Below are 14,086 nucleotides of genomic sequence, written 5' to 3' on the forward strand. Positions count from 1 at the left end.
ATCTAAATACAATTTATGACTTGATGACTAATTGTCTTACTGGAAAATTGTTGATGTTGAAAACTGTAATTCAGGAAATATTATACATTACATAGATTCATGCATTCTTTCAAAAAGCAGATATTCAGTGCCTACTACATTCCACACACCAAGACTGATAAAATACAACACGTGCAAAACAAGAAATACTGGGATGTTACAATCACATTGCTTTTTGTTAACCATGACAAAATAAATGCTTATGGGTAAATCATACCTTTAGAATCAGTCAGGGTCCAAGCCGGATGCGAACAGTATATTCACATTAGAAAAGTATGAGAAGAGTTGAATGTCCCTTTTATGAGCTGAGTAGAAGGAAACTTCAGGTCAGTGCAGTGTACCAGTGTGATAGGAGGTTTCTACATAACCCTTAGGCCTGAAGGAGCAATGGGGATGGGATGGTTACTGGAACCTTGAGACACGAAGGGTACTTGGACAGAGCAGAACCTCTTGAGACTCCACAGAAATGAAGCCTGAAGAATGCATATCCCCTTCACTTTCTGCACTCTCTTCTCTGCCTGCTTGGAAGTCAGACAGTGAGGAAACTCGGTGTATGGGGTCCATATATTAATATTTTAGCCACTCAGGCTACAAAGCAGGGGAAAAGTAGAGCATAGACCTACACTCCATAGCAATGTAATTCAGCATCCCTTTAAAACTTTCTAAGTATCTATGCAGTCAGCATGGGTTGGTTAAACAGCACAAACCTGTAATGAATGAGTGATTTCAAGTACATTTTTAAAACAGTAAAATAATTTTCTGCTGAGATTCCTAAGGCAAAGTATCAGAGAAGCTGTCAACATTAATGCTGTTTATAGAAAATGGAAAATTAACAAAGCAAGAAGAAATGATCAATCTGAATTTGGTTTGGCTTGTAAAACTTCTAACTTCAGTCGTATATATTAATTGCTTACCATTTATGCATAATTACCATGTAGCACAATAATGTGTATCATTAAACATGCGCCAAATTAACTTTACAATACTAACTTCTCAATGTTAACTTTGCACTATTAGCTTAGTTTAAGTTTGGACATTTTTTGTAAGTTTTGACTCATGGTGCATGCTCTTCCCTCTTTCAACTCAAAGCATGTATTTGCTTCAATGATGTTCTGCCCAATCATATACTCTCCAAAGACCTAGGAAATGAAAAAAATATTTGTGGCAGATTCTTCAGAAGTAATATATGAATAAATTTAGTAGTGCTTAGAGGCAAACCATAGCCAAGGATTGGGTTATCAACAAATTCTAGCCATGATATAAAGCAGGAAAAAACTCATGCCAGACCCTTTATAGCTCTTAAGTCATAGGACTCAGTATGCAGTGAACTGCCACCAGGAGGATCAGATGGGCGAGAAGTGTGCTATCTTTAGCAAATGTATCCTGATAACTAAGACCACATTCCATTTTTGCACTTGAACTAATTCTTGATTGTAGTGTCAAACTTGAGACAAGCTGACCTACCTACCATCAAATCACTAATGGTTAGGGTCACTGGGATATATTCATACTAGATATTTGAATTTCCAGTCATGATAAAGAGATCTTATTACTGAGTTTATGGATTCATTCTAAGAATTGATCAAGAAATTTCTCTTTTGCCTTGATAAGTGAACAGGAGATATAACCCACAAATTCTTGAGCCTTTAAATAACTAGGCAGAGAATGCCTGAAATATATTACGAGTTGGTCTAAAAATCCTCAGTTTAAATGTATCAGAAAACCATAATAATTCGGCAGTGGGCCTAATACTATAATCAAAGTAGACTCAAGGTACTATGGGGTATGCATGTTAAAGGATTAATTTACTTAAAAGATCTGTTCTCTTTGATTTCAGAAAATAGTTGAGTTACTTTATTTCACTTCTGGATAAGGATTTATATTTAGAAATGTAAAAGTATAATCACACTCTGGAAGACTGGGCCTGTTTTACGGCCTTACAAAATATCCTGCACTTCAGGGATTCCACTAGAGATTCTTCCTTAAGGATTCATCTTGTACGGTCCCTTGTACAGGACGCCTCTCAGTTATTGACTCATCATTGTGGGTCTTCACTGGTGATAAGAAGGAGAATGGTGGCATGAAGTCCTAGTAAGCACCAAAGAGAAAGCAACATTACTGATATGGAGAAAAGCCAATTGTTTGCATTTTTACTTCATCCTTGCGTGCTGATGTGTTATCTGACCTTTAGTCAGTTTGACACTGTTATACAAAAAGGACTGCTAGATTAATCACTGAATGTTAACAGGCATTAATTGAACATACATGGTACACAAATCATGGCATTACAACATCTGGCGGGTATTTTTATGGATAAAGGACACCTATGTATCCACATTAAAATAATAAGTATAGCTACCCCATATTGCTTGCCTATGTTCTAATACACACTTAGATCCGTCAGGTTATTTAATTCTTTGAACAGTCATGTGAGATAAACAGTATACCCAGTGCATGGATGAAGCAAAGAGATGAATGGACATAGCATATGTAGGAAGGAGAGTCTGGACTTGAGACCAAGTGTAATTCTAAAGCTCATAACCTTTCCATTATTTTGTAAGCTTTAGCAATGCCTTCCAGTTATGGTTGTTTTGTTTCTCCATGGAGATTTCGCTCATTACCTTGTACACATAAACCCACAGCTTATCCCTGACTCTTCTCCTGCCCTCTTTTCCTTGTGAAATGTCTGACTCTGAGCAATCTTTCTGAAACAGCAAGAAACTGCAATCAGCAAAGCAGAAGTGCTGTTGTGCATTGGGCTTGGGACAGAGACCTATGGTCTGTGGTCAGCAGATTGCAGCAAAGAAAAGTCACATTTGCAGGGTTAGAGATGATGATTAATGTGTCTTCTTTTGTTAGAGATCAGTTTTAAGAAATGTCAGAATGTCGGATTATCCAAGTTTTCCAAAAAGTCTGCTGGCAAAATAATATTTTTTTCTCAGTGTTTCAAATAATCCATGCAAGTGCTCTGTAAGCTGTCCTTTTAGGATTGTCAGGAGTTAACAATTACAGATTTCTCCTTTCCAAGGCTCACTCTGGCACCTGTGCCTTAGATCCCATCACTTCCAAATTCCTCAGAAATCCTGTTCCTACATGTTTTACCTTCATCTCTAGAAACTTCAGTTTCTTTTTCATTCCTCTTTTACTTTTGTCTGCTTTCAAACTTCACCCAAAAGCTTTAGTTTACTTGTCTGTCCCCTCTAGCTACTGTCTTACTTCTCTCATTTTCATTTCTGAGCTTCTTAAAACAAGTGTTCTAAACTCGCTGCCATCATCTCTGTTTCACATAGCTTCCCTTCAGCCTCTGACATTCTGGCTGTCACCCTACTACACTTAACACGGATGGTCAGTGGCTTTCTCTTTGCCAAGGACCTTGTGCTTCTCTCAGTTCTCAGTCTTGATATCTGTGTGTCATGTTATTTTAACTGAAACACCGGCATCATTATTGGTAACTGTTTTCTCTTACAACTTTCAGTAGCTTCCCTTCCTTTTTTCCCTCTTTAAAACTTTTTATTTTAGAGCTTCTATTGAGGGGTGATTTTGTGAGTTTAATTTTTAACAGATTTATTGAGAAATAGTTACCATCTAATAAACTGAAGGTACTTAAAGTACACAATTTTATGTTTTGATATATTTATACACCCATGATACCATGACTACAGTCAAGATAGGAAACATATCCATCACCCCCAAAGGTTTCCTCATGACTCTTTGTAATCACTCTCTCCTCCCTCTCCCCAAACCCGTTTACATCCCTAAGCAATCATTAATCTGATTTGTCACCATAGATGAGTTTTCATTTTCTATAAGTCTTATAAATGAAATGACACAGTATTCACTCTTTTTTGGTCTAGGCTTTTTCACTCAGCATAATTATTTGGGATTCATCATGTTATTTCCTGTTATCAATAGTTCCTTCCTTTTATTGTTTGACTTGAATTCATTGTATAATGTGTAATTTGTCCAGGCCTTCAATTCTGTGTACTCTTTGATGGAAATTTGTGTATGATAAATTTCTAGTTTGGCGTTACTGCATATAAAGTTTCTGTAAACATTTGTGTGCAAATTTTCTGCTGAACAAATGCTTTCATTTCCATTGGGTGCAATGCATATATCATATGGTAGCATATCTTTTAAAAAATTGACAAACTGATTTCCAAAGTGGTGTACATTTTACATTCCCATCAGCAAATGTACTAGAGTTTCAGTTTCTCCATATCCACATTAATGCTCGGTATGGTGAGTATTTTAATTTTAGCCATTCTAATATATGCATAGTGATACCTCACTGGGGTTTTAACTTGCATTTCTCTAATGACTAGTGATGTTGGCCTTCTTTTCATGTGTTAGTTTGTCATGTGTATTCCTTCTCTGGCAAAGTAACTTCAAACGTTTTGCCAAATTTTTTTTTTTTGTTTTTAATTGGAGTATTTGTTTTCTTATATTGAGTTTTAAAGTACTTTATTTATTCTGAAGACAAGTCCCCTTGTCAGGAATATGATTTTCGAATATTTTTCTTCCAGTTTTTGACTTTCTTTTTAACAATATCTTTCAGAAAAATGTTTTTAATTTTGATGAAATCTTATTATTTTCTTCTTTGATTGATCATGTTCTTGGTATTATATCTAATAAATTTCATCCTAATTCAAGATTTAAAAAATATGTTTACTTTTAGAAATTTTAGTTTTAGTTTCTGTAGTTAGGTCTGTCAACCATTAATAGTCAATTTTTATACATCATATGAGATAAAATTCAACATTCATTTTATGATATATGGATATCCAATTATTCCAGAATCCTTTGTTTAAAGACTATCCTTTCTCCATTGAATTGCCCTTGAAACACTCAAAAATCAGTTGTCTATATGAGTGTAGATTTTTCTAAATATTCGGTTCCATTGGCTTATTGGTGTAATATATATTATTGGTGTAATACTGGTGATATAACACCAATATCATGCTGTCTTCATGACTAGCTTTCAAATAAGTCTTAAAATTAAGCAGTGGTAGCTCTCCAACTTTCTTCTCCTTCCCTTCCTTTATAAATTCCCAAACTGTGGTTATTTCTGTACGTACTATTGTTGACTTAAGTTTTTTTCTCTAAACTAGACTTAGTGAACTTTGGAAACTCCTACAATTTTCATAAACAATTTTATGATAAAGGCTCTAAAAAAAAAAAAAAAGCAGAACTGCTAACCCCAGCTTCTCCTTCGAGTGCCAGGCCTGTAGCTCTGCTAATTTACAGACAGCCGTCAGAAATCTCATTTCTTCAAGCCCTGAACTTTTATATAATTCTCTTCTGACACTTCATATCGGCTTTCCCTCCCAACTTCATGATGTCACCCCACTGCCATTTTTCTGTTGCCCAGACTTGAAACTTCATCTTTGATTTAGCTCTTTCTTTCTTTTTCTGATCCAATAAATCACTATATCCTTGCCTTTTATTTTTCATTCAAAACATCTTTCATAATGGTTTCTCTATTCTCTCATTGTCACTGTTACTACATTCATATTACCATTTTCTCATGTGCGAATGGCTGACTGAAAGCCCGATTGGCCTTCCCACTTAGAGACTTTCCTTTCCCAGACCCAAGCCAATCCTTAGATTTATCTTCTTAAAGCAAATTTATGCAGTCAAATTCAGGCTGAAAGTTTTCCTATTTATGTTTACCCCTCCCTCCCTCTTTGTAACTTGCTCTAGTCTGTGTTCTTTTCTTATACTCTCATTTGCACATTTATCTAGATAGTTTTAACATTTTCCAAGTAGAAAATAATTTTAAATAATATTTATTTAAAGTCTTTATAGAAATGCTATAAAATCTATGTACCATCATATAATTTGTTCCCCAATCCCACTGCTATAATTTAAACTGAACTTAACAAGTTTTCATTCAACTTAAAGATACTCCATCATTTGACACTGAATAACTTCATTTATTTAAACCTAACCCTTGCTTTATAGTCATCTAAGGATCTACTACAGGTTGAAGACAAACCTAACAAACCAAACAAACAATACCGAAATACCTAACCAAGACAAGATCTAATGAAAATGAATTCCCTCCATGTCTCCAAGACAAGTAGACCAGTTCTAATAGTGTCTTATAAATATGAGGACAAATTCCTACGACTATAGGCAACTAAGAATTTTCAGAAATGACAGATTATTAGAAATCCCTCTCCTTCAACTACAAGTGCAACAAGTTCAGTTGCCTCTGTGAGTTCCCAGCTCTACGAGAGTCATGGGAAAGACGCACTTATCATAAATGAAACAAGCTTTAAAGATTTACTTGCCTATGATCTTTTATAGAAAAGATAAGACATGAAACATCATATTTGCTAATAAGTATAAATCTCCTTTAAGGAAAGTAATATTTGAAGACAAATTGTTTTGATATAAAATAAACCTTAGAACCCTGTTTATGGATACTGAGAGACATAAAACTTTTGGGAATGTAGTATCCTTAAAATGAAATCATTAATATTGTAAGAATGTCAACCTTAGGGCAAGGTATTGAAGTTCATTATTCTGGCATAAAATCATTTCTTTGAAGGCAGGTATTTATTTTTCCCCTATTAGTATCTAAAGAAATACCTCATACATGATAAGCATGTGATATGTATTTACATATTAAATTCTGTGATACTATTTCTCCAATATTGATAATGCTTTGACAGGTAAAGCATTGGTCTCTTAGGGTCAGTTAGATTTCTAATTTGCCAGAAGAAAATGAAAAATGAAAAAAAGTAGTATAATTCTGGATTCAATCTTTTTTAGGCTAAGAAAAGAAAATGGAAGACATGAATCAAAACAGGGTATCTATCAGATCATTTTCTGATGTGTAATGTAGACTTAGTTTTAAATGCTAAAAAGTAAAAGTTACTACAAAACACCTTATATTAGTAGAATTTTTTTTTTTTTTTTCAAAAGAAGCTTAAATTCTTTTGAAAAGACTCCCATATTTCCAAGGACATGCAGTTTCAAGTGCATGAGTATGTGTGGGATAAAGGTGTCATAAACCAGATCGTGGTGTTTACAACACCAGAACCCTGTGTAATCTCACACAGTTCAACTTAACAGCTGTTTCAAAATATAGGACAATAGATTTTCTTAGGATTCTAACATACAGAAGAAACCTAGCTTATTTTTCTTTTTGCCACTTCATGTGTAAGGAACAAGGGTCAAAGAAGGCTAACCTCACACAGCAAGCTAGTCCAAACCTAGCAGTTACATTGCCTGACTGTTCAAGGTATATATATTGCATTAACTTTCACCTGCTCAGGAAAGAGAAGTACAATGCTTTGTTTGGATGAAAGCACAAAAATTCAGGTATCCAAACCAAACAGCTTAGGTGAGAAGACGATTCAGCTTATTTAGATCTAGACAAACAAATGAGAAAAAAGAAGGGAGGAAAAAGAAAAAAAAGGCTTACAAAACCTACTATTGCTCAGAAAACCTAATCCCCCCAACCAAAAAATAACAACATAAAACTTTTAATTTTTAGGAAAATATATATGTGGCAGTATAGAATAGAAAGAGTAAAAGTTGGAAAAGAGAGATTTAAAAACGTATCAAGTTAATGTAATGCACACAACGTGATTTCTAATAATTTTGGAAAGATATTTTGAACTGACTTTAAAGGGAATGAAGAGGGATGTGAGAGAGTGAACTTGTTCATTTAAGCATGTTTTCCCCTGGTTCTTACTGCTCATCTGAAAACAAGAAGTAGAGCAGGTCAGGAAAGGGGTTATGGTTAACACTGCAAGATGAAAGATAAGCAGCCAGGCAGTTAGAAGCCAAGGCATTTTATCTAGAAGGGCAGGTCTGGCCTTGTTTCTATCTTGATAAGAATTAGATTGGAGAGCTTGTTTGTCTATAGACTAGGATGGGGTGGAGGGGTGTCGGGACTGAAGAAAGGGGACAGGGAAGTCGGGGACTGAGTTATGGAGTTGCGGCAAACCACTAATGTAGTGATAATTCCCTCTTCTATGTTCTATGTCTACCTGACTTTGAAATTGCTAGACCTGTCTATTTACATAACATGGCTGTGTTTCTTTCAGATGTAGAGACTTAAATATCTAGAAAGTTTAGGTAACCTGAACAGGCTAATTGTCCAAGTCTAAAATTTTAGGGCAATAGCTAACTGGTTGGGCTAAAAGAGACCTTGAAAGAAATGACATTTGAATTTAAGCAACTCTTTAAATGGTGTGTTTATCTTTATTCTGAAGCATATGCACAATATACTCTGACTTGCTTTTTAAAGTTGTGTTTTCATCTCAAGTTTTTTAAAAATAGGTTACAATTATAGCAGCTTCCATTTTCTTAATGCTCGGATTTAATGATACAACTGGTTTAGAAGTATCCTTTAAAATATAATTATTAAAATATGTAAAGTTCTAAGGTAACCAAAATTTGTTCCGATCAGGGCCATGACTGTAAAAATAGCAGGTTTTCCTGGGATTTTATATGCTATTACTTTTAGAATTTTATTCCATAATAGAACCACGAAATCAGAAATTCCAAATGAAATAGGTCATTTGTTTTTTTAAGTAAGCCTATAAAATTACTTGTGGCAATTTGAAATGATTTTTAATCATGGCAGGTTTATGTTGCTCATGCCCTTAGTTGCTCAAGTAGAGTTTGTTGAATACATAGATGATTAGCAGAGGGGGAAGCATTATAGGATTAACATAGTTCATAAACCTTTAGGGGTTCATAGCCTCTATCAGAAATAAACCAGAGCATTTTTAGTCCAAATGACTAGATACCAAAACAAATTTGTACAAATGACAGGTGGAAAGAAAGCATCTCAAAACAATCTATTTTTTTTTTCTTATCTTGGCCACTGTTCAGATTGTTCAGTACCTTGAGTCTTATCTTCTTTGTGGTCCTGAGGCAGTCCCCATATATAATTAGCTCTGGGCCTGGCCTGACCTCCAGGAGCACTGTCTAGAATGTGTTCATTACAGTGCCTGGCACATAGTAAGAGTGAATTCAGTATTTGTTAAATGAATACAGATAAGAATAATCAAAATGCTCAATGGTGAGACTGATGAAAAGAAATTATATATCCATGCACTGGGATACTATGCAACTGAGAAAATTATGTAGTTAACTATTTAACAATATGGAAAGACACTGACAGATTATTAATTAGAAAAAAGTTATAAATCATATGAATAAAATGATTCCATAAGTGAATAAACAATATGTACCTATGTATTAGTTATGTATAATAATTTTAGAAAAATACATACCCAGATGCTTATATGTAGATGGTTGGATTATGAGTAGTGGTTTTTTGTTTGTTTTTGTGTGTGTTTGTTTTTCGTTTATTTTTTGAAATGGAGTCTCGCTCTGTCACCCAGTCTGGAGTGCAGTGGCGCAATCTCAGCTCACTATAACCTCTGCCTCCCAGGTTCAAATGATTCTCCTGTCTCAGCCTCCTGAGTTTCTATATTCTCACCTCCTGGATGTAAAAAAAATTATCACAAAAACAATATTTTCAATATATATAATTTTTAAATGTGTAAAGATTTTAAAGTAAAAAAAATTAATAATTAATTATCTGGCCAGGTGTAGTGGCTCATGCCTATAATCCCAGCACTTCAGGAGGCTGAGGCGGGTAGATCACTTGAGGTCAGGAGTTTGCGACCAGCTTGGCTGACATGGCACAAACCTGTCTCTACCAAAAATACAAAAATTAGCCAGACATGGTGGTGGATGCCTGTAATTCCAGCTACTCCAATTATTCTTTGGCAAAACTTGTCTGTGAAAGGAAGTGGACTGGAAGCATAGGAGCTACAGCATATTTATAACCATTGAAGAAGCAGGATATGTAAAATGCTGTACAGAGTCCTGCTGTCTGGAAGGTTTCTAATAAATGAGGGTTGCTATTATTATTATTGGCATTAAATTGTCTTCAGGTCTCATAGACTTTCAGCACCAGCACACTGTCCAGGACCACTGTCCAGAATGTTCTCCCAGGAGAGTTCTCTTTGTAGAATGCTCTTCACTTTTAAAGTTTCTTCTCTCATTTCCCTCTGCTTGGTTTCTCGGTAGAGTTGTGCTGGTGCTTAAAGTCTATGAGACCTAAAGGCATTTTAGTGACAATAATAATAGCAACTCTTGTTTATTAGAAGCCTCCCAGGTAGCAGGACTCTGTATAGCATTTTACATATCCTGCTTCTCCCTTGGTTATAAATATGCTGTAGCTCCTATGCTTTCACTCCACTTTCTTTCACAGAAAAGTTTAGCCAAAGAATAATTATCACTTGCTATTCTGTATCCTGACCTTGAAGATGTTAAAAAAATTTTTTAGCATAAAAATAATATTTTCAATATATATAATTTTTAAATGTATAAAAATTTGAAAGTAAAATAAAAAATCTCATAACCAACCATCTACATATAAGTATCTTGGTATGTATCTTTTTAAAAATTATCATACATATCTAATACATAGATATATATTGTTTATTCTCACATGTAATCATTTATATAATTTATAACTTTTTCTAATAGTCCATCAGTATGTTTTCAGATTGTTAAATAGTTAACGACATAATTTTTCACAGTTGCATAGTATCCCAGTTAATGGATATATAATTTATTTTAATCAGTCTCACCATTGAGCATTTTGATTACTTTTATCTGTATTCTTTTAACAAACAATTCACTCTTACTATGTTCTAGGTACTGTAACGAACACTTTATGGTATTTACACATTTAATTATCGTAAAAACCAATTAGGCCAAATAAGTATGGTAGGCTAACTGATTGTACAACGACAAATGCTGGTGAGGATGTGTAGCTCTTGAACACTTTTGGTGGGAATGTAAATTAGTACAGCCATCATGAAAAACAGTAAGGAGGTTCCTTATGAAAACTAAAAATAGAACTGCCACACAATCTAGCAACTCCACTACTGGGTTTTATACAAAAGAAAGGAAATCAGTACATCAAAGAAGTAATTGCACCTCCATGTTTATTGAAGCACTATTCACAAGAGCCAAGATATGGAATTAACCTAGTGTCTACCAATATATGAATAAAGAAAATATGGTTTATAGTCACACAATGAAATACTATTTGGCTATAAAAAATGTCACATTATTTGCAGCAACATGGATGGAACTGGAAATCATTATAGTAAGTGAAATAAGCCAGGCACAGAAAGACAAAAATTGAATGTTTTCACTCATATGTAGGAGCTAAAAAGGTTTATTTCAGGGAGGTAGCTTTGTGGTTCCTTGAGGCTGGGAACAACTGAGTGGGGGTTGAAGAGAGGCTGGCTAATGGGTACAAAGATACAGTTAGATAGGATTAAGTTATAGTGTTTGATAGCATAATAGGCTATCTATAATTAACAATAATTTATATTTCAAAATAGCTAGAAGAGAAGATTTGGAATGCTCAAAACACAGAGATAATCAGCATTTGACCTGATGGCTACCGCGATTGCCCTGATTTTTTATTATGTAACAGTAAGAAACCAATCAGGCTACAAAAACCTTGTTAATAGTAGTAATCCTGTTACTGTCCCTACTTTACAGATAAAGGAACTGAGTCATGGAAAAGTAACTTGCCCAAGTTCACAGAGCTAATAAGTAGCAGAACTGAGGTTTCAACTCAGGCTGGCTCTAGAGTAGGTGCTCTTAACTACTGTGACATCATTGCTATCAGAAACAATGCTGCAATGAATGTCTCCATTTTTTATTGTTTCTTTAGAAAAATACTTAGAATAAAAATGCTGCCTTTTTAAATGTATCGGCAATTGCCCTTCAAAATATTTGTACTTTTCGTTCCTATAAACTGTTTATTCACATACTTAGATGATACTTGGCATTATTAAAATTAAATCTCACCCTGTTTTAACTTGTATTTCTCACTCACAATCTGCTGAATTTACTGAATTTTTTTCAGTCTCCATCTTTCTTGACCACTCCATAGCATGAGATGATTGATCACTCCTTTCTCTTGTAGTTCTTTCCTGCTTTGGTGTGATACCATCCTCAGCTACTTCCCTCTAACATGTTTTAACATTCCTCCCCTGGCTCCCTCGCTGATACTTCTTTCTGATCTCCTTTTTCATTTTGGTGTTTCTTAGCACTCCACTTTATCCTCTTCTCATGTTGCAATCTCCCTGGGAAATCTCATCCATTCCCATGACTTTCACCACAATTTAAATGCTAATGCCTTATAAATCTTTATCTCCTTCCAGACATCTGCGTTAATTCGAGACTTATGTATGTAACTATCTATTAGACATCTTCACCAGGGATATTCTCCAGGCTTTTAAAAATCGAATATGTTTAAAATTGAACTCGCTATTTTTCTCCTACACCTGATCTTCATCTGGTATTTATCACTTGAATTTGATTTTACCATCATACAACCAAATACCTAACGAGAGAGTCGCCTTAGATTTGAGTAATGATGATAACAAAGATTTTGGATCTGACAAACCTGGATTTGAACCCAAGGTATGCCACTTAAAACCTGGATGACCTTGAGAAAGTTACTCAAACTCTCTAAACTTTATTTTTATTATCTATAAAAGCGGAATAAAAATACCTACTTTGCAACAGTGTTGGGAAATTGAAATTGGATGATGTATGTTATACTGTGTATGTTCTTTTGCGAGTGCTTGACAATAAAAGCATTCAATAAAGGTACTATTATTTTGGCAATGATGTTTCACCTCTCACATCCAATCAGCTTCTGAGACCTATTGTTTCTAACTCTGTAACCTCACTCTAATAATCTTTCTCTCTCTTTACCATCCTTGGCAATAATCCTTAATTAAGATCTTGTCATCTCTGTTTTAAGGGTTGCAATTTTCTCTAATTCAATGGCTCTCAACCTCTTTTTTTTCCTGATATCTATACAGAATGAATGAAGTTCACATGTTATTCTCCCTCAGGCATAATCCATGTTAAGTACAATTCTAGAAGTTTAGGCTATAACTCCACCCCCTTGTTTCCCATTTCAATATGAAATATATTAGGATATACTGGGGGAAAATGTAAGAGTGGAATTAGCAAAGAGAGAAACTTGAATCCACTCCAGTTTTTTGTCTTGTGCAAATGTGGGTACAGTATTTCTAGTAGCAAACTGCTTGCAGCATAACTGTGTGCCAATATACCATGAGTGAGCTTTGCCTTAGCTAACTTCTTTTACTAACCCTCTCACCCCACACTAATTCCATCCCTAACACTATTGTCAAAGTGAGTAGTTTCTATAATATAGACTTTACCATGTGCCCTGAATTTTCTATGCAACCAAATACAACTCCAATTAGCTTGGCATTCAAGACCTTTTAGACCTATCCTTTTCAGCTTTTTCAGGCTTTCCTTTTTATATTCTCCACTAGGCTTTTACTAGAAGTCCTCTTATCTCATATAATTGCTAATATTAAATAGACTCAAATCTAAGAACCATAATACATTTACATTTCTTAAACATTTATTTTAATATAATACAGTTAAATGTACAATCATTCCCCAATTTTTAAATTTAAGGCATATGTCTCTTGAAACAACAAAATGATGGCATTTTCTATCTCCCCATTTTTACTTTCCCCTTACTCCTCATGCCACAAGAGTGTTTGCCTTAGGCTCCAGCCCCTGTACTGATTGTGCCCTCAAACATGGGCACCCATGACCTATATACTCCTAAATCCATTGGGCATTTTTCACTTAGTAGCAATGAATATGTTGAACACTTCCTTGCCTCCTAATTCTTTGGCTGGTCCTTTATTAATCTTTTCTTGGCAATTATTCTTCTATTTATAGTTCAATATTCTGCCCCCAGGACTCTTTCCTGGGTAGTTTGCTTTTCTCCCATTCTCTTTATATTCTACTAACTCTCTTTGGGAAATCCACTCTACTCTTTATGGTTTCAATTACTATCTATGTGCAAGTGACAAATAAACCTCTATTTCTAAGCTTACCTCTTTCCTGAACCCTATGTATACAATTGCTCTTAAGACTTTCTCACTTAAGGGTCTTGTACATGATATAAACATAGCATTTTCAGAAGTGA

This window comes from Callithrix jacchus, chromosome 6, assembly GCF_049354715.1.
Source record: "Callithrix jacchus isolate 240 chromosome 6, calJac240_pri, whole genome shotgun sequence".
NCBI classification, from domain to species: Eukaryota; Metazoa; Chordata; class Mammalia; order Primates; family Cebidae; genus Callithrix; species Callithrix jacchus.